This window comes from Myotis brandtii, unplaced genomic scaffold (assembly GCF_000412655.1).
Source record: "Myotis brandtii unplaced genomic scaffold, ASM41265v1 scaffold422, whole genome shotgun sequence".
NCBI lineage: Eukaryota > Metazoa > Chordata > Mammalia > Chiroptera > Vespertilionidae > Myotis > Myotis brandtii.
The window spans coordinates 4,113,921-4,135,199 of NW_005366171.1; the positions used below are offsets into that span (position 1 = coordinate 4,113,921).

Sequence of the window (21,279 nt, forward strand, 5' to 3'; positions counted from 1 at the left end):
GGCAGCACGCAGCTTCCTGGCGTCCTGGGAGCTGGGAGCTGGCCACACCCTGCTCATTGAGTTGGGTTGGCAGCTTCCTGGCGTCTTGGAACTTGGGCTAGAATCTGCGGGCTGGGAGCTGGCCACACCCTGCTCATTGAGTTGGGTTCTAAGCCTGCTGTGGGGAGAGATGGGGTATCGGGCCTTTTCAGTCATGGGTCTCAATTCCCTCCGCAGCTATTCTGTGACCAAAGGAGCAGACACAGTAGCGTCTCTGGGGTGTGGGTGAGAACAATCCCAGGTGGAATGGCCCCCACGGTAATGACTCAGGGGGCCCATTCCTCACTCAGGCCAGTCTCCCTTCTTCCTCCCACCAGCCTGGCCAGTCTCCACTGCTGTTCTCTGCCCACCTGCCTGGGCCACCCCTGCCTCCAGTTCTTTCTTTGTCTTTCCCAGCATGCAGTGCTTTCCTTCTCTTTTGCCTTTATCCATCCTTACCCCGCAAGACCGAGAACCAGCCCTTCCTGCTTCAGAAAGGCTTCCTAAACTCTCTCAGCCAAATGTCCCCTCTTCTCCATATGCCTCCTGGGTGGAGAGCCAGCAGCCCCCAGCTCCGCATTTACATGTCATGTAACGTGTTTTGAGCACCTACCAGACAGCAGGCAGTCAAGCAGAGATTAGAAGTGTGGAGTCGACGGGCCTGGGGGTACTTTCTAGCTCTGATTCGCATGAGCTGTGTGACTTTGGGGAGGTGCTTTGATTTCTCTGACTCTCAGCGCCCTCATTTGAACTGGAGGACCCCTGCCCTTCCCTCCCTCACAGGGAGGTTGTGAGGATCTGGTGAAATACTCCACGCAGTGCACTTAGCATGCAGTTCCTGGCTCATAGCAACACTAACACGCCAGCCGTGACTGTGCTTGGACATGTACTATCTATCGAATCCACACCCTGGCTTTATAAGGGAGACGGCATCCCCCAAAGGGGAGCAGGGGCACCTCAGAGCCTTGACCTGTCCAAGGTCTCAGCACTCTTCTCTCCACCGCCTCTGCGCCCCAAGTCCAGGCTCCTGCTCCCCAGGAATTCTTCACAGTCCCGGTCAGGACACTTGGCAAATGCTTAGTGAATGGTCTTTCCTGGCTGGTTTACGGAGAACCATGTTGGTGGGGCAGGAAATGGGACCCCTGAGCATTCCATCCCTTTCAGATTTCAGACCGATCAGCCTGCCCACGGATCCCTGCCAGTGCGGTGCACACCACTGCCACACCAGGAGTGCTTGGCAGAGTGGCACCAGCTGCGCACCAGCCAGGGAGTGTGGTCCCAAATCCTTCCCCCAGGTTCAGACCAATCAGCTTGCCCACGGATCCCTGCCAGTGCGGGGACACCACTGCCACACCAGGAGTGCTTGGCAGCGTGGCACCAGCTGCGCCCCAGCCAGGGAGTGTGGTCCCAAATCCTTCCCCCAGGGGAAGCCAGCCAGTTCCTTTTCATGTCTTTATGTATTGTTAAGTAGCAGAGCATACAGTTATACAAAGACAAAGAGAAGCAAGGGAAATACCTGTCTGGATAATCCCCCACGACTGGGCAGCCTCGGCCTGAACTCCGTTGCTGGGAGACAAAGAGGAAAAGCCACTAGCTGGCCGCAGGCTCGGACAGTGTGTGGCTCTGCGTGTGTCCTGCGGAGTTGGTGGGTGAGGCCTCTTTGGAATGGCTTCCTGCGCGCCCCTGCCCCCACAGGTACAGTCCACACCCTGCCAAGGGTGGCTGCTCTTGACATTACTGTGGTCAGGATGGTTTTCACAGCGTTTCAGGTCACTGATTTCAATTTTTCTCCAGCAAATGTTGGAAGCTGCCACTTTCTTCTCCGGCTGAGTCTCTTTTTGTACGAGCTGAGGTTTGCGTCTGCAGGGACCTCGCCGCATGGGTTGTTGAGTTTAGGCCTGTGCTGACCTGGGTGCAGCCCCCCTCCCCCCCGCCCCCCCTGGGGATGAGCGGAATAATGCATGGGCTCATTCTCCCATTCACGTATGGCTAATGCTGCGGGAGATGGGGAGGTTTGGTTCTTTGTTTTTGTTGCCAGCCAGGGGTTTGTTTTTGTTTCTGTTTCTCTAAAACCCTTTAAAACACATCTGAAGGTAGAGCTCCTTTTCCTAGAGGGAATGGCAAGGGGCTGTTAGAAGACCTGGAGGTATGGGAATAGACCATCTTTGGGTGGTGGCCCAGAGGTGGGGAGAAAATGAGACAAAGCAAAGATAACAGTTTAGCTATGTGTCAGCCATTGTAGTTGTACTTGTTAAGTCAGAATCTTTTAGTAAAGCTGTGGAGAAATAAAAACAAACAAAAGCCCCCCCCCCAAAAAAAAAAAAATCTCTTCATGGGATTCTGACAGGCACATCCAGTTAAAACCCATGGGTAAATGCCATCTCATTAGCATTGCACTGATGCTCTTGGAGCTTAAAATAGCCAATGTCCAGAGAAGGAAACATGCCCACAGATGCACTGTGGGTATCCACCGGCTGCCTCTCCCGTCAGGGCCTTAAGGCAGTTCCTTTCCTGAAGGCTGTCTCTAGGTGGGGTGGAGGGCCCATTGTAGATGAGGGGGCAGAGAACAGGTGACCTCAACATCCCCAAAACAGTACCCTCCCTGCTTAGTGGCCTGTGGCTGCAGACAGCTCCCAGCTGACCCCACACAGCCCTCCACCCTTCCCAAGAGGACTAGGCCTCCACTATGACTTTTCAGATTGGATATTTTCCCAGCTTGGAGCACGAGCTCACCCTTTGTACCCATGAATATGGCCTAGGAGGGAAGATACTCTGATGAACCTATCTTGAGTCCCATGACCACCTTTTTGTCTGGGGAGTAGAAGATGGGGTGAAATCTGTTGTCAGAACAAAGGGAGAAGGATACTAGTACTACTAATAAATAAGAATAATACTAACTTTTATTGAGTGCTTATTTTGTGCCAGACATTCTAAGCTCTTTCTCTTTACCTATATAACTCATTAATCTTCAAATCAACACCATTTTACATACCAGGAAGATGAGGCACAGAGAGGTTAAGCAATTTTCCCAGGGCCACATAGCTCATAGGAGAGCTGGAATTGAACCCATGCAAAGGACTCCAGATGTGCTTGTAACCACCCACTCTGATGCAGACAATAACAACAGCTATCAGCTGCAGGCACTTACTCTGAGCGACACACGGGGCTATGTCCTTTACAGCATTCTCTTAGTCCATCTTCAGAACAGCCTCATGGAGTAGGCACTAACATTATCCCTGCTTTCAGATAAGGACTTGAGGCTCACGTAGATTATGTAGCTTGCCCAGGGGTCACCTGACTCACGCAATGTGACGGAGCTGGGATAGGAAGCCTGGTTTGCCTGAATCCAGGGCCTGAGCTCAGGACCACTTCAGTAGCCTTTATGGCAGACACTTCCCTTGCTCTGTCAGAAGCTCCCCTGGTGACTGGAATGAAGAGCAGACCTGGTTCAGCATCTGCACCTCCATTCTCTGTCTGGGAGCTTGGAGTGTGGAGACCTCCACTCGGTGCATGTTGCTGAGGCTTTGTGGCTCCAAGCTGGGTGTGTTTCACACTAACTCATACCAGAGGGTCCTAAGTAAGTCTTCAGTGCATCTAAGCTCTGGATTTCTTCATTCCTCCATTCATCAAATATTGATGGAGTCCCCAGTGTGGAGGCCCTGTTCCAAGTGCTTGGGGTCCCTCAGTGAAGACCTGGCCTCTATGGAGCTAGGCTTGGAGAACAGCAGAGGGGAAGGTTCCCGAGTTGTTCTTAGGCTCCTCGAGATTCATGAGGCCACTCCAGCTCACAGGAGACCTTTCCTGCACCTCCCAAGTCAGGCCCACAGGGGCCTGGAGACCTCATGCTCCTCTGCTTGGGACTGGCGTGATGGCAGGTCCAAGGGGAGACTTGTTTCTTCATTCTGATTAAAGACTTTGTGTCAGGGAGTGAGCGTGGGCATGGAGCCAGGCCAGCTCACCTGTGAGTCCCAGACTGCTGTGGGCAGTGCTGAGTGAGTCTCCAGGTAAGGCGGCACTTGGCTGTACCTTGCTTCCGTTTCCCCCTCTATGACATGACTTTACTACCTGACTCATTGGGTTGCTGGGACAATTGTCTGAGATAGCAAATGATAACTACCCATGGATGAATCCCTCTCCTTCCTTTAAAGGACTAACTAATTTTTACAGATGTCTCTAAAAGTCAGGGCCCATGGAGGAGTCAGCTAGAAGGCATCCTTGGCGAGGAAATCACCCATTAGGTCAAGCTTCTCATTTTACAGACAAGGGAGCTGAGGCTCATGTAAGGGAGGAATGATGCTGGGCTCCAGGCCTTCTGACTTAGTGGAAATAAAGGCAGCTCAAAGCATGTTTGGCTGATGGTCAGAGAGAGGGTACGAGTTGGTACTTGGAGTGGCTAGATCACAGTGTGTGCAGGCCTGTGTGGGAATCTGACTGGTGGTCAGCCTTTGTAGGCTGTCCAGAAGTGCCCACCTGCACCCGCCTTGCAGACAATCCAAGCAGAACCTCAGACAACCCTGCTTCCCTGCTTCTGGTCTCAGCATCGTCCCTGGGTGGACAGGGCCTTCTGTTCCTGAGATCTGGGGAGCATGGGAAGTTTCAAACCTGGGAAGACCAATGGTAGAAATCTCTGCCAGGATGTCCAGCTTCCCCACCCACTGTACCCAGAAGCTTCCCTTGAGAAGCAGATACATGGAGACTCCAGCCTCTCTGACTTCTGGCTCCAGATGACTCTACAGGGCCCACAGCTCATGCTGATAGAATGTGGCCAAGGCGGGCGAGCCTGTTTGTCAGCTGCCACAGGCAGGGGAGGTGTGGCTTCATAATGATGATGATGATGATGACAGAGATGATGCCCAGGTGGCTGCTCTCGAAGCCTACCAGCACGCAGCTGCACTAGCACACCTCTCACCTGGTGGCGGGATCGACCACGAGCACGTGGTCCCAGTGCGGCCATGCCAGGGCCTTCTGCTCTCCGAGCCCCTGTCCCTGTCTGTGAGGAGCCACCGAGACAAAGTAGGTCTAGTCCCTAACAGTGCTCGTCCCATGCTTGGCCGGTGCTCAGTCAGTAGTAGCTTCTCTCCCATGAATAGTCTGAGAATTCTGAACAGTGAGTCCCAACCCCCGGCTCTCAGTGCAGACCTGTGTGTATTAGGACACCTGTGTGTTTATGTGGGCACGTAGGCCTACTGCCCTGCTGAACACGTGTGTGCGTCCAGGGAGGATGGGGATTGGCTCTTGGAGATCTCAACATGCACACCGGCATTCGCTTCTGTCTGCGAGAGGCTGCCTCTTGTGCACAATTTAGAATGGTGAAAGTCCATCTTCAGAAATGCCTGCGACTCTGGGCTCCGTTTTCCGGACAGGTGCAGAGGCATGTTCTGCAGAAGCAGTAGATGTAATCAAATCATTTGGGTGGCCATCGGAAGCCAAAGTAATAATTTGGTTAGGAAGCCCAGCCACGGTCAGGTGGCCCACTTTTATAACTCCCTAGTGTATTTCGCATTTTGGTCCTTTCCAGCTTAGGAAATGTAATACATTTCACTTTGGTGACTTGTGATGAGGTGTTTATATCAGCTTGATTTACTTTTGTCATGTCCTAAGCTTAGGAATCCTGGCATTTTTTGTTTTTACGGAAGTGCCTAATAAAGCGTTTTTCCCCAGACGCACCTCCCTTTCTCAGCAAGCCTTTGTGTGGAGATGTGATAAGCCCGTGGGTGCCCAGACAGTGGCAGACAATAGCATTTGTGTGAGCATCTCACAATTCCTTTCTTCACATGCAAGATTGGGAGCACAGAGAGGAACTCTCTGTCCATTTCCTCCTGTTGGGTAATGTGTTACTAAGGGGCAAAGTGCACAAGCATGCGGTGGCCCTCTTGGCGGGGAGAAGATAGGAGGCTGTAACGTATGATAAAGTAACGTTCACTGTTGGGCTCTTGTTTTTAAAGGGACATGGCAATCTGTGCGGGGCTCGTCCTGGAAGGGAGCCACTTGAGTCACTGCGATGCCTAAGGATCAGGTGAGTAAGCCACAGTGGTGGGTCTCCTTCACTGCACCACTGAGTAGCTCTTGGCTTCAGTGGCTCTTTGGAATGTGTAGGGGCGCTTGCACTCTTTCTACAGGCCCAAGTGAATGTGAGCCCATTTGAAGAAACAATGGCTAGTGAAAGCTCTCATCTTTGCCTACAACCTGTGTACAGCCCTCCCACGTGGTCAGAGGAGGGAGGGAGGCAGGATAGAGACTGAGATGTGTGTGAGGACCTGACGGACCTGTCTAACTCAGTGGTCTTTGGGTGGGTGGGGTCTCTGCCCCCTTTCCCTGAGGAAGACCAGCAGCCCAGCTGTCCCGACTCCAGCCCCAGCTCTGTCGATGCTTCCGTCTCTTTCTGGCTCCGATCGGTGCCAAGGCAAGAATCTGGCTGGGCAGCTTCTGTTGGGAGTGCCTTCAGGGCACCGGAGACCATTTGTCCAAGATTTGAAAATGTGATTGCAGCATCTTCCTCCGCTTGGGTCTCATTCTGAGGAGAACCAACCTGTTTACATCTCTATGTGTTTTCTGCAGGTCCATGGAGGCTTTGGGCCTAGGAGGCTAAGGTATAGGCAGAAATCAGTAATGGCATGTTTTTCACAGTCACCCTCATGCACTGGTATTGTAAGAGCCTTCCCACTGTTCTCGCGGGCTCCTTCCTTGTAGACTTGTCTGACCAACATTCTGCCTTCAAGGCCTCGTCCAGTCAGACCTCAGCCTCATAGTCCAGCCTTGTTTTCTGCCTCCCCTCTTTGCCTTGGCTCCAGTCCACCTGCTCCTGGAATAGATCCCCGCTTCTGGGACTCACTGTTCCCTCTGAGAAGCTTCCCTCACTCCCCAGGGCAAAATCGGCGCCTCTTCCTCCTCTACACTCCCATAGTGCTTTGTTCAGACCTCAGGCACATCACTGGCTGAGGTAAGGTTTGTTCACTTGTCCGTCTCACCCACCAGCTGTGAGAGCCTTGAGGGCAAACACCTGTCCTGCAGCCTTCCTGTCTGAGCTGGGCAGCCCCATCCCAGTGGTACAGTACCAGGCACGAGGCTGGGCATAGCTGTTAGTTGGCTCAAGGAGTTCAAAACCTGAGATTTCTTCAGGGCTTATGGCTAACAAAGTTCTACCTCAGTGTCTCATGAGAGCCTTGCCCCCTGGGAAGGGTAGTCACACCATTCTCATTTATTTTATAGACATGGAGACTGAGGTGTGCGCAGTCAGCTAACTTGCCCTAGGCGGTAGCCTAATATGGACCAGGACCCAGTCTCCTGTGGTCCAGGCTAGGGCAGTTTCTGTAATACCAAATTTTATAATTAGAGAGCACCCAAGAGATAATTTAGAGCAAACCCCTCATTACTGGATAGGGAAACTGAGGCCTGGCCTGAAGATACTTTCTCAAGATTACATAACCAGCCAGGGCCACATGGCGACTTGGAAGGCAGGCTCTGGACTTCTAGTCCAGCCTTCTCTCCACTTCTCCCTACACTGCCTCTACCTCCCTCTGTATACAGCCACCAGAGACCATCTGGGGACTATCATTCTGTCTTGACAGGAGGGTGAAGAACTTAATGAGTGCCCTGAGTTAGAGGGAATGTAGAGGAAGGAGAGGAGGGGCCGAGGGGAAATCCTCAGGGCCCCACTCAAGAGGCCAGCCCGGTGGGCGCTGAGGATCCATGGGGGTGAGGAGTCCATGGTGAGAATCCTGATCAGCAGGATGAGAGGGGTTGACTGGACCAACGGGAAAGCTGCTCTAGTAATTCTGATTCTTAGTATCTGAGCAAAGAGGTCCTGTTCAGGGACCTGAGCATCCCTCCTGTCTCCTGGAGAAACACAGAATGTCGAGTATGTCCACAGAGAAGGGTGGAGCAACAGACAGTGAATCCTGTCATGGTCTGAAATGTGGATGGGGAGGGAAGTGCGTAAGTTTCTGGCTGGCTTATCCCTGTTGTGCCTAAGTGAATTTTTGTTTTGTTGTTTCTGATTGACCGCACTTCCAGTTGGTCTTCCATCTCCCCCCCCTCCCTCCAACCCCTTGAATCTTGGGGCTCTCCTGGTCATTTGCTCAGTCCAGGTATGCTACTGGACCAGGTAGGTGCTGGCTACCCTTTCCATTTTTATTCTGCCCCTTCTTGGGCATACAGACCGAGGGTCCGGAACTGACTGCAGGTTCCATCCCCACAGGCAGGTTGAAACATACAATTTGCCCAAATTACAGAGAATGTGATGTTTCCCTAATGGGTACCTTGGATTATTTTCCTAAACATGATCAGGTTGTAAACATCTAAACTTCTAGGGCAGGGAAAGTGTGTGGTGTTATATCATCATTGTTTATACCTTAGGTTTACATTGCAGTTTACATTTATTAAAATTATTTCATCTCATAATAGGTAGATTTACTCCCATTTCACAGCTGAGAAATTTGACTTAGGCTGTAACCTGCCCAGAAAAAGGGCTGAGATGGGACACTGTCCAGGCCTCCTGTTCATGAACTCAGTGCCCATTCTACTCTACTATGCTCCAACCATAGCTACGTACATAGAGGAGCTCAGTAAATATTTGTTGAATGAGTGAACTTTGGCTTTTCTTTCTTTCTTTTTCTTTTTTTTTTTTTTTGCCACACTTAACCATAAATGGATCCTCTTTGGCAGCAAGGGAACACTACTCTGTGAAGTATTTGAATTTCTTGCCACGATAAGGAACTGGTGAGTTCTCTTCTCACCCAGCCTCACCTCCCAGAACTGGGTCATGCACACTAAATAATTAATGCCTTGAATCTTTTACTCAGAGCTTTCTGCTCCTAATGCTGAGATGATCCTCCAACAGGGATCTTTGAAAGGCAGATCCTATTGCTTGTTGTCATAAACCTTCAGATGACCCATCTAACTGCCCACGATGGATACTCTTGGCCTAATCAGGTCAGACATCCAGTGGGTTCATTTGATCCCCTCCTGCCTGTCTTCCCCACCAGCCTCCTCCAGCTGGAGGAAGAGGATCCTGTGGGTTATCTCGGATATTTAGGGTTTTGTAGGGACAGGAAGACCTATCTCTCCCTTCTCACTGACCTCTGAACTCCCCAAGATTTTTTGGCAAGGGCTGGAGAAAGAACAAGTGGACCATGCCAGGTTGGGAAGGAACGCATGGGGTAGGGGAGGCCGTTATCAAACTATCAGCTGGGCCTGCTCTTTCCCTAAGTGAGACTTGGGTCATGTTGCGCAGAATCTGCAGGGGATCCAACCTAAATAGATTCTTGAGGTCAACGGAGTGGAGTGGAAAAAAAAAAGTCGGCTGAAACCAGAGAGCCATGTTCTAGTGTTGGTTGTTCACAGTTTAGCAGCATGACCTTGGGCCAGTCACTGAATTTTACCTGCCCTCAGATTTCTTATTAAGGAAATAAGGGGGGCATTGAGGGTTGTGGCATTTTAAAGCAGCCTCTTAGATTTCTGTGGTTGTCTGAGCACACTCTGTCTGTCCTCTTGATTAGCGTGGTCTCCTCCTCCCCATCTCCTCCTTCCTGTCTCCTCCTCCCTGTCTCCTCCTCCTCACGTGGCCAGAGCTTGCTTCCATAAGCACTTTTCTCCCGGTCTTTGTAGCTTTGCCACTTCTGCCCCACCCCTCAGATCAGCCAGTGTGCAGATAAGAACTGCCTTTGCTGCCCTGGTCTGCGCCCAGCAGCATGGGGGAAGGTCTAATGTTTGGATAGATTTGGATAGTGTTGAGAGCCTATGGTGTATGGATTGGAATAGGAGGGGAGTGGGGAAAATCCTTGGGTGGGAAGAAGCCAGCCAGGTGATTAGGGGTTGGTGGTATTGATGTGTGAATGTCCAAACCTGTAGAGAATTGTCATAAAAATTTATTTGAGCCAAACAGAGGATACGCCTGGAAGCAAGATCTCAACAGATTGTGATAAATGCTTCCAGGAAATGACAGATTGCAGCTTCTTTTATGCATTTGGAATCATGGAGGGAACAGAAGCCATATTACACAAAGGTGGGAGAAAGCAAGGCGGGGGGGGGAGGGAGTGGGATTACGGGAGGGTTAAGAAAAATGATGCACTCTCTTGCGGGTGGTTATGCTTTAGAAGGAGGGGTCTGAGAAGGGGCATTTCAAAGGTGTGTTGACTTGGATGCACAGAAACAGTGGACAGGGCTTGCTGAAGGCAAGAGAAGCCTTTTACTAAAGAAGTTATATGCCCTATTAGAAATTTATAATCAGGTCACCCCTGTGAGGTTAATTTCTGTAGAACCCCCCCCTTTTTTTTTTGTCCACATTGGTGTATCTATCCAAGCTCTTGATGCCCCAAGGTCCCTGGACTCTGAGTCACTTGACCAGAGGGTACTAGTTAAGTTCTTCAGAATATGGTCCCAAGTTTATCCTCTTCTTCCCTGGCCAGGCTTTGTGCTCAGGGATGACCAGACACTGGAGCAATAAAGGCCACAGTGTTGGTAGAGGCTGCTCAGTGAGAGCTAAAAGGTATCTCACAACTAACACAGAAAGGGAAGGAGCTGGGGAAGGTAGATCTGTCTCCAAGACTTATGATTAAAGCTGGAAGGAACTCATCTAATCTAACTCTCCTATTTTATGGGTGAGGAAACTGAGGCCCACAGATGTGACTTAACCAAACCATAAAGCAGGCTAGTGGTGGCCCTGAGGGGGTAATCAACCTCCCGATTCCCAACCAGGGGAGCTGTAAACATCCCATGAAGTGGCGACAAGTTGCCTCCTCACGTGGGTTCAGCCACCACACTTTCCACGCCTCTCTTTGACCCTGAGCTTGATTGTCTTAGGTGTGAGCAGGGCCCCAACTGCTCCCACCTCGTTGTTCACTGAGGCCTAATAAAAGTTGGGTGCAGCACCACAGAGAGGTCAGGCTTCTCATGGGCAGGCTGTTTGGCTTGTGCTTAGTGACTTAACACTGTCGAGTCAGCAGTATTCTGTTTTATGGCACGTCTTGTGGTGAAAGATTAATTCAAGACAGAAAGGTGAGGGCTGTGAGGGCCCAGCCTCAGAAGTAGTGGCCTCTTGTGGGTTTGCCATTAAGATAAAAATCTCCTTTGTTGCTAAGCAAGCCTCGTGCTGAGACTCTCATGCGGAGGGCCTGCATTGTGTGCCGCCCGCACTGCCCCTTGCTCTGAGAGAGGGCTCTCGGGTTAGAGGCCGGCCATCCCTTCGCTGTGTTGATGGCATGTGAACCAGACAGAAGTCACACACTTTTTCCAATAGGACTCCATTTGGCTCAGCATTTCCCACTGAGCTCAAGGGAAGGTGTCTTGAGCTCTTTCCAAAGGGCAAGCACTAGGTTTACATATTTTACCTTGTTTGTTCTTCACAGGAGCCCTCTGAGAGTTGGGCATGGCTACTTATTGTAAAGAAGAGAAAACTGAGGCAGATACAGGTTAAAAACTTGTCCGTGTCCCACAAGATACAGAGTGTCTGACTCTAAAGAAGCGGTTCTCAACCTGTGGGTCATGACCTCTTTGGCGGTCGAACGACCCTTTCACAGGGGTCGCCTAAAACCATCCTGCATATCAGATATTTACATTACGATTCATAACAGTAGCAACATTACAGTTATGAAGTAGCAATGAAAATAATTTTATGGTTGGGTCACAACATGAGGAACTGTATTTAAAGGGCCAGAAGGTTGAGAACCACTGCTCTAAAAGGACAACTGAAATGAACTAGGTATGTGTACTGGTTAGTACCTGGCACCTTCCCTTACAGAATCAGTTTCCAAATGATGAATGTCCAAACCTGTAGAGAATTATCATAAAAAATTTATTTGAGCCAAACAGAGGATACGCCTGGAAGCAAGATCTCAACAGATTGTGATAAATGCTTCCAGGAAATGACAGATTGCAGCTTCTTTTATGCATTTGGAATCATGGAGGGAACAGAAGCCATCGATAAATGCTTCCAGGAAATGACATTTTATGCATTTGGAATCATGGAGGGAACAGAAGCCATATTACACAAAGGTGGGAGAAAGCAAGGCGGGTGGGGGAGGGAGTGGGATTACGGGAGGGTTAAGAAAAATGATGCACTCTCTTGCGGGTGGTTATGCTTTAGAAGGAGGGGTCTGAGAAGGGGCATTTCAAAGGTGTGTTGACTTGGATGCACAGAAACAGTGGACAGGGCTTGCTGAAGGCAAGAGAAGCCTTTTACTAAAGAAGTTATATGCCCTATTAGAAATTTATAATCAGGTCACCCCTGTGAGGTTAATTTCTGTAGAACCCTTTTTTTTTTTTGTCCACATTGGTGTATCTATCCAAGCTCTTGATGCCCCAAGGTCCCTGGACTCTGAGTCACTTGACCAGAGGGTACTAGTTAAGTTCTTCAGAATATGGTCCCAAGTTTATCCTCTTCTTCCCTGGCCAGGCTTTGTGCTCAGGGATGACCAGACACTGGAGCAATAAAGGCCACAGTGTTGGTAGAGGCTGCTCAGTGAGAGCTAAAAGGTATCTCACAACTAACACAGAAAGGGAAGGAGCTGGGGAAGGTAGATCTGTCTCCAAGACTTATGATTAAAGCTGGAAGGAACTCATCTAATCTAACTCTCCTATTTTATGGGTGAGGAAACTGAGGCCCACAGATGTGACTTAACCAAACCATAAAGCAGGCTAGTGGTGGCCCTGAGGGGGTAATCAACCTCCCGATTCCCAACCAGGGGAGCTGTAAACATCCCATGAAGTGGCGACAAGTTGCCTCCTCACGTGGGTTCAGCCACCACACTTTCCACGCCTCTCTTTGACCCTGAGCTTGATTGTCTTAGGTGTGAGCAGGGCCCCAACTGCTCCCACCTCGTTGTTCACTGAGGCCTAATAAAAGTTGGGTGCAGCATCACAGAGAGGTCAGGCTTCTCATGGGCAGGCTGTTTGGCTTGTGCTTAGTGACTTAACACTGTCGAGTCAGCAGTATTCTGTTTTATGGCACGTCTTGTGGTGAAAGATTAATTCAAGACAGAAAGGTGAGGGCTGTGAGGGCCCAGCCTCAGAAGTAGTGGCCTCTTGTGGGTTTGCCATTAAGATAAAAATCTCCTTTGTTGCTAAGCAAGCCTCGTGCTGAGACTCTCATGCGGAGGGCCTGCATTGTGTGCCGCCCGCACTGCCCCTTGCTCTGAGAGAGGGCTCTCGGGTTAGAGGCCGGCCATCCCTTCGCTGTGTTGATGGCATGTGAACCAGACAGAAGTCACACACTTTTTCCAATAGGACTCCATTTGGCTCAGCATTTCCCACTGAGCTCAAGGGAAGGTGTCTTGAGCTCTTTCCAAAGGGCAAGCACTAGGTTTACATATTTTACCTTGTTTGTTCTTCACAGGAGCCCTCTGAGAGTTGGGCATGGCTACTTATTGTAAAGAAGAGAAAACTGAGGCAGATACAGGTTAAAAACTTGTCCGTGTCCCACAAGATACAGAGTGTCTGACTCTAAAGAAGCGGTTCTCAACCTGTGGGTCGCGACCCCTTTGGCGGTCGAACGACCCTTTCACAGGGGTCGCCTAAAACCATCCTGCATATCAGATATTTACATTACGATTCATAATAGTAGCAACATTACAGTTATGAAGTAGCGATGAAAATAATTTTATGGTTGGGTCACAACATGAGGAACTGTATTTAAAGGGCCAGAAGGTTGAGAACCACTGCTCTAAAGCCTTTTCTCATTGCACAGAGAAGGGAGGGCTGGGGCGAAGTGGGCCAGGCATTGATTGAGTCAGGAACCAATGGACTTTCAGGTGCCAGGCCCTGGGCTTGGTTGTGGAGCTTCAAAGGTGAAAAAGATCTAGTCCCCATAGAGAGACACACCAAGTGTTCGGGAAGCACTGAGAATGGGAGGTTGCTAAGCCGAGAAGGAGACAAAGGGTCTTCCGAGCGGAAGGTATGGTGGTAGGAAGAGGCTGGATTCGGTATTTGGGAGTCAGGGGGAGTTATGTGCATGCTTTCCTCTCAGTGAGGGTAGAAGGAGTGGAACGTTCAGTTGAGAGACAAACTGGGGTAGGAGGAGGAGGTTGGGAACCTGACAGTCAGAGTCCTTCTAAAATGCTGATCACGTGCCAGACCTTGAAAGAAACATCAGTTGAGACCAGCACAGATTCTCCAGGTAGAACTCTCCAGGCACCTAACGTCCCTTTCCTGGGAGAAATGTGGGTGGGGCTCATTTTCAGACCGTTTGTGCTCCTCTTGCGTGCCTCCCGTACCAGTGGGAGTTTTATTGATGAGGCTAAGGCATCGGAGTGGGACAGACCATGCTGCCAGGTCATGGTTAAAATGTCTTGGATTCCTCTTGCCAAATAAGCTGATAGCAGACACCCTTGTGAATTCATGCGCAGACTGTCTCTCCAGGGAGGGGCTTGCGTTCCAGACAGGGTCAGCTATAATTCTGTGGGAGTTGGGCGTGTGGGGTGAGAAGGCTACTTAAAAATAAAGACCAATGAAAAGATATAACTGTTTTTAAGGATAATATTTACAAGGCAAAAGTATCCGGGAAGTGAATTATGTGCAATAAGGGTGAGCCAGAATCTTTAAAAAGATCAACTCTTTAGAGTGGGACGAGTAATAATGGTGAAGAGAGGAGCCCTCCAAAAAACTCTTCTCTCTCTCTCTCTCTCTCTCTCTCTCTCTCTCTCTCCCTTTCTTCTAAAATATATTTTATTGATATTTTATTTAGAGAGAGAGAGGAAGGGAGAGATAGAAACATCAATGATGAGAGAGAAACATCATCAATTGGCTGCCTCCAACAGGGGATCGAGCCCACAACTGGGCATATGCTGGGCATCAAACCAGAGGCCTCTTGGTTCCTGGCTCAATGCTCACCCACTGAGGCTCTCTCTCTCTCTCTCTCTCTCTCTCTCTCTCTCTCTCTCTCCTTGAATGAACTCCTTGCTGAGGTCTGTCCCAGGGAATCAGTTTTGGAAACTGCGCTCTGAGTTGGGCCTGTCCTTCATGGGAAGGAGGGGACAAAGAGCCGGACAGTGACTTAGAGTCAGAGCCTTCTAGGTCTTGCATCACAGTCCATCTCTTCCAGCCCCTGGTGTTCATTCCTTTTCGAGGAAAGAGAAAATCCTTCTGGGACAGCTGCTGCTTATTGTAGTGAGTGCATTTTTTTCAGAACGTAAGCCCAAGCTCCAAGAGGGGAGAGAGGCAGCATCTTCATTCGCCAACACAATGTTTTGCAGAGGGATGGATAGTGGAGACTGTCTCCCTAACCTTACAGGGAATTCACCAGCTCGCTCACACCTTGGGTGGCCATCTACCCCATGGCTGCTTTTTTTGGAGGTTTGGGTCAGTGACGGGGGTTTTGACTCCCTGAATGGGGCAACGGCCAAGGCAGTGACCGGGTGTGCAGTGCTTGTCCAAGCATCTCTAAGCTCATGGAGCACGGCCTTTGAGTGAGGCCTGAAGAGCAGGGCATGCTTTTCCTCAGACCTCTGCTGCCTCCCGCACAGGTCCACCGGCCCTCAGTGCCAGCCTCGCAGCCACTACCCACAGGCTAATGTCCAGGACGGCCCAGCCCCAGGCTCATACGCCTAGTCCTGGAATGTGAAGTGCAACCTGTCAAGCCAGCAATCTCTCCAGAACTGAGTTCAGCAGAGGGGAATATTTTGGGGACTGGTTCTCCGGTGTCTTATCAGCAAGGCCTTTCTGTATTTACTGTCTGGAATCTTAATTGGCTTCATAGAGCTTTTGGGAAAACAGTTCCAGGAAACCTTAGTTCCTCTGGGCAATAAGGAAGTGGTTCAAACGGCCGTCTCTCTCTTCTGCTCAGCCCTCTGCACTGCCTCCAGAGAGCAACATGCTTGACTCGGGCAGAGATTCCCTAGGGCGGGTCCTGGTGAAGGGAAGGCAGCTTTCTCAGGTCCACCTCACCTGGCGGTCTCTGGCCTGCTCATTCCCAAGTCGGAGCGGAGAACCATTGAGCTGTGTTCATTGAGCACCATGTCTGGCACATGGAGATCAGAATCTGGGGGACGAGTAAGTGAGCAAATAAATAGCCAGCAAGGCCATCCTCCTGTTTCCTAGCAGAAGCAAAACGAAGTGAACAGGTGCCACGCTGAGCTGCCATGCGTGCTGTCCAGGATCTGCATGCACCCCAGGAAAGACCCCGGGGCCCTTGGTGCAGAGGGAGTTGCAGATCTCCCATCTCCTAGGTGGGGGCCCGAAGGGAGGGGCAGGCTATCTTTGATGCACATCCAGAAAGTCTCCTCCTCAAGACTGAGTCTTGTTTTGGGAGCTTAAAAGAAACACACACACAAACACACACACACATCAGCAAACCATTGGGAATGTGGCCCCAGTGAAAGCAGGGTAGAGTCCATTCTGCCGGCTACCCTGGCTTGCCCTCCTCACCCCCTCTTGGCTGAATGTCCCAACCTTGGCCATGTCTCTTGGGAACCTCCTGGTGGGTGTTCTTGCTTTGCCGTGATGCTTCTCTGAAGAATAGGGGATTTTACATTGAGGTCAGAACATCAGCAAACCACTGGGAATGTGGCCCCAGTGAAAGCAGGGTAGAGTCCATTCTGCCGGCTACCCTGGCTTGCCCTCCTCACCCCCTCTTGGCTGAATGTCCCAACCTTGGCCATGTCTCTTGGGAACCTCCTGGTGGGTGTTCTTGCTTTGCCGTGATGCTTCTCTGAAGAATAGGGGATTTTACATTGAGGTCAGAAGTCTTGGCTTCCTAAGTGTGCTGACACTTGTAAAGGCTTTGAACATGAGGCTTTTCTCACTCAAGCAGGGCTCACCTGCCCATGCAGGTGCACATAGCCGCTCATAAAGGCTGGGTGCAGTTTACAGGCCCTTGTGTAGAGGCTGGGGTGAGGGGCGTGGCCGGCTGGACTGCTGGCTGGGTGGGTGGACAGCTTAATGAGAGGAATGGATAAGCATCTCCCCTTCTGCCAGTGGCAACCCCCACGCAGAGGCCCATGGACTGTGGAGATTCAGGGGTATTATTTCTATTGCTAATAACATTAATGACACTATAAACAGCAAAGCCTGTATAATTTCATATCAGGAAATGAATCCTGAAATTAAAGGTCTATAATTCAAAGGATACACTTGGAAGTTGCCTAAGTGAACTCTAGAGGTGGTGCAATATAAGCTGTTCCATTCCTCCTGAAACAGATTTTTGCCAGTAAACACTCATTCATTCAACCAACCAATACTAACTTCCTCCTAGGAGCACACACTACACCAGCACTGAACTTATAAAGGTAAAAATCAGTAGACAACTTGTTAATGGGTGAATTGGCCAAAACAGGGACGTAGTACAAGAAGTTGAATTATTTGTATCTTAAATATTGATTGAGCTCCAACTGCTCACCCAGAACTGAGCTGAGTATTCAGGAAATAGGAAAGACAAGATACCGGACTTTTCCTTAAGTTTACATATCAGTTGTCCAGACAAGACTGATGCATAAAAAAATGAGTTGGGTTCAAGGCTAAATGAAGTGCCAAATAGTCTGATCCATGTCCTGTTTGACCCCCCTGTTATAACTCTGCCTCCCTACCAGATGGTAATTTCTCAGAAGCTGCGGAGACAGAGTTTGTACACCTGGTACCTACCTGCTGTGCCATGCAGCATCCTGGGTCCAATATAGGTCCTCAGTAAAAGCAATGAATGGAATTGAATGTGGTTAGTAACTTCCAAACCTGGCTGGGCCACGAATTCCCTGGGGAGTTAAAACAAAAATAAACATTTTCCTCTTGGCCCTCAGGCTGCAGAAATTTGGTTTGGGAGTGGGCCCAGGAACTTGTCTTTTTGGACACTTCCCGGTGCATCTGCTGTAGAGCCAGATTTGGTGACCCCTGTCATAGATTCCAGGAGTTAGATGAATGTATGGAGAGAAAAGGTTAGGAGGGATGTGGAAGCTTTGTGCCTGAGAACTCCAGCTCATTCCTTAAGATCCAGCTCAGGTGCCACTTCTATGAGCTGCTCTCCAGGCTGTAAGTCACCCCACCTCCCATCTCTGTGCCCACACGTCTTGGGACCCTACTGCAGTTCTTACCAAAAATTGTTAGTTTGAATTTGATTCCTTGAGTAGACTGTGATGCTCATATGGGAGCCAGCACATAGTAGGTCTTCAATTTACTATGGATCCTGATTTTGCTTGAGAGGATGGGTAAAATTTGAATGGGGTGGAAGGGGGAAGACAGAGACTGGATGTGGAGCACTGAATGGCAGCCCCAGGGGATCCCGAATACCTTGGAGAATTGAACTTATCAATGAAATAGGGGCTGCATGGGAGGCACCGATGAGCCCAATAAGGGAGTCCAGACTTCTGCTGTGGGATGGAGGGAGCCCTGAGGCTTTGCAAGCAGGGTGGAGGCAGTGCCTGAGACATGGGAAGTGGAGACTAGTTAGGAGGCTCCTGCAGCAATTCTTTTTTTTTTTTTTAAATAATTTATTTATGTTTTTAATTCTCACCCAAGGATATGCTTTTAATTATTTCAATGATGAGGAGAGAGAGAGAGAGAGAGAGAGAGAGAGAGAGAGAGAGGAACACTGAACCTGCAACCCTTTGGTGCACGGGATGACGCTGTGCACCACCAGCCAGGGCTCCTGCAGCAATTCTGGTGCTGGTTAGAGACAAAGGGCAGTCACAGTTCAAGCCACCACAAAGCCTGAATTTCATGCTGGTCTTGGTTAGTTTTTACACACAAGCACAGTCATGAGCATCCACCGTTGCCAGAGAGGCACAGGTGCTAGGCCCTGGGTCATGCAACCTCTAGCATCAGAAGGCTCACTGGCTGGTAAGGCAAAGCAGGCAGACCCACAAAGTTGATCAATGCAATACTATGTATGAAGCCATCGTTAGTAGCTCCACAGAGTACAGTGTGGGAAAAGGGGGTGAGGGGAGGCCAAGGTGAGGCTTCAAAGAACAGTGCAGCCAAAAATACTGCCTAGCCAGGCGTCATTGCACTTCATCCCCACATAACCCAACAGGGTCAGAACTGTTATTATCCCCATTTTATGGATGAGGAAACTGAGGTTCAAAGAGGTTAGGTAACTCATCCAGGCTCACATACCTAGTAAGTGGTGGGTCAGGTTTGCAGCCAGTCTGTCTGACTCCAGAGGCCACACCAGGACCCCTGACACTCCAAGCCTTTGATGTTTTAGCTCTAAGGTCAACTAGGATTTCACCAAGTGAACAGGTCTAGCTGGGCATTCTAGACAGAGGGCACAGGGAGGGAGGCATGAAGGAGTTGGGTTTATCAGGGAACTGCGGCTGGCTCGGTAAGTCTAGAGTAGGAGGCGTCGGCGCAGTGGGGAGAGGGCAGAGGGCAGGCAGGAGAGCAGGGGAGGGGGGGGATCATGGTGTGTCTTGTTTGCTTTACTGTGATGTTTGGACTCCACCCTGAAGATTGTCAGGGAGCTGTTGAAGGATTTGAAACGGGAATGGAACCTGACCAAGTGTGCATTTTTGATATGAAGATCTCTCTGGCAGCAGCTCAAGGAGTAGGCTGGTGGATTGGAGGGAGGTGACCTGGAAGCAGGAAAGGCATGTATGAGATTTTGAGAGTTCCAGGTGAGAGCAAGAAGGAGGTAAGGGCTGGGGCTACTGAGGAGGCAGCACTGGTGACTGGCTGGCTCTGTGAGATGCGGGAAAGGGGCCAGAGAAAGTGACTCCACGGGTTTGGCTCAAGAATCGGGATGCAGATGGTGCTGTTCCCTGAGGTGGGGGTGTGGTTGAATTTGTGCACATTTTTAAGGAACAGGTTGGGGGGAAGGTAAATGGACTGTGTGTGTGAGTTCTACAGGAGAGTCAAGGAAATATGTCACTGGCAGTTGACATAAGGGCCTGGAATGTAGCAAGGAAATATATGTCAAGGGATAGCTTGGGGGTCACCCGGACATAGATGCTGGTTGAACTACAGGTGTGTTTAGGTCCTTGAGAGCAAGAGGAGGGTGAAGATCAGAACCTTGGGACACAGCAACAGTTCAGGGGCAGGTGGAGAGAGACAAGTTTGCAAACGTTGACAATAGGCAGAGACCAGAGCAAGATAAGGTCCTCTAAGTGATGACTGGATTTAGCAACAGAGAGGGTTGCTGGTGACCTTGGGCACGGTGCCTGGGGTGGGCTATGTGTGTGAGTGGAAACAAGATTGTGGTGGATTGAAGGGTCAGTGGAGGTGAGAAAATGGACGTTGGCAGACTAGACTCCTCCGTTGGGAAGCCAGGCTGTGAAGAGAAGGCGGGAGAGCGCCGTTTTGTTTTCTCCAGGCAAAGTGAATATGGCTCTGACTGTGGTTGAATTTGTGCACATTTTTAAGAATGATTTCACTTGGTAAATTCACAAATCAGAAAGAAACTACACCTTTATCAGGCAATGAATCCCCCCCCCTTTTTATTTAATCCTCACCCAAGGATATGTTTGTTGATTTTAGAGCGAGAGGAAAGGAGAGAGAGGGGAGCGTCAAATCAGGGATCGAATCACAACCTAGGTATGTGCCCTGCCCAGGAATCGAACCCTCAACCTTTTGCGTCACCAACCAACTGCATCACCCGGCCAGGAACCCCATTTCTTAAATTTGAGAAATGTGGTCACTTGGCACAATTCTTCAAAATGGGGGTGCTTTTGGAAGACAGAGTCCATGAGACACAGCTGGGCTGTGAGTTCTCAGGTCCACTGCTCTGCAGCACTCCCGGCTCCTGGGTGTGGTGCTGTGTGCAGAGCGAGCAGGTGGCAGCGTTGAGAAATCCTTTTCCAATTCACTTTGCCATGACTTCTATACCTCCTCCCCAGCATCCCTCTCTACCCTCCTGACTAATTACTAGAGTTCGAGTCCCTGAGGCCTAATTTCAGCAAGTTGGGAGCTGTAGTGCCATCCCATCCAAAGGTTCACCTGGGGAGTGCCTTTAGTGTGTGCTGCGCAAAGACTTGGTGGAAATACCAGTAAGCTCTTAGCTGTCTCGTGTCAGCATAAGGTAGCCCAAGGAGAGAATGAGCCACCCTCGCCATCCATGTGAAAATGCACCAATTTCTGCCGTGGCTGAGCTGGTGCTATTTCGGGGCAGTGGGACTTGTCCCCAGAGCACTTAATGACACATCTGTGAGCCTGACCTGAGAGGCGCCTCTATTTAATCCTCACAGGACTCGCTGTTGTTTATGACTTGCTCAGGGAGTGCTCAGTGACTCAGAAGTCCACGTTCTTTCCATCACAGCACACAGGCTTCCAGGGACTCAGCGGAGGACGCAGGGAGTTACTGAACCCCAGGAAGTGCCCTAGCCTCTTCGTCCTATTCTCCTGTCTTAT

The 21,279-nt window shown here is 50.1% G+C and overlaps 1 protein-coding gene across 7 annotated transcripts in view; it reads left to right on the plus strand.

The window, feature by feature from the left end:
- Window positions 1-5,963: 5,963 nt before the first annotated feature.
- Window positions 5,964-21,279, plus strand: part of MICAL2 (microtubule associated monooxygenase, calponin and LIM domain containing 2) — a 182,265-nt gene continuing 166,949 nt past the window's right edge. For all 7 annotated transcript variants that reach the window (XR_001363607.1, XM_014545887.1, XM_014545889.1 and 4 more), the window contains exon 1: window positions 5,964-6,034. The gene's annotated coding sequence lies outside the window, so the exon portion shown is untranslated. The remainder of the gene's footprint in view (window positions 6,035-21,279) is intronic.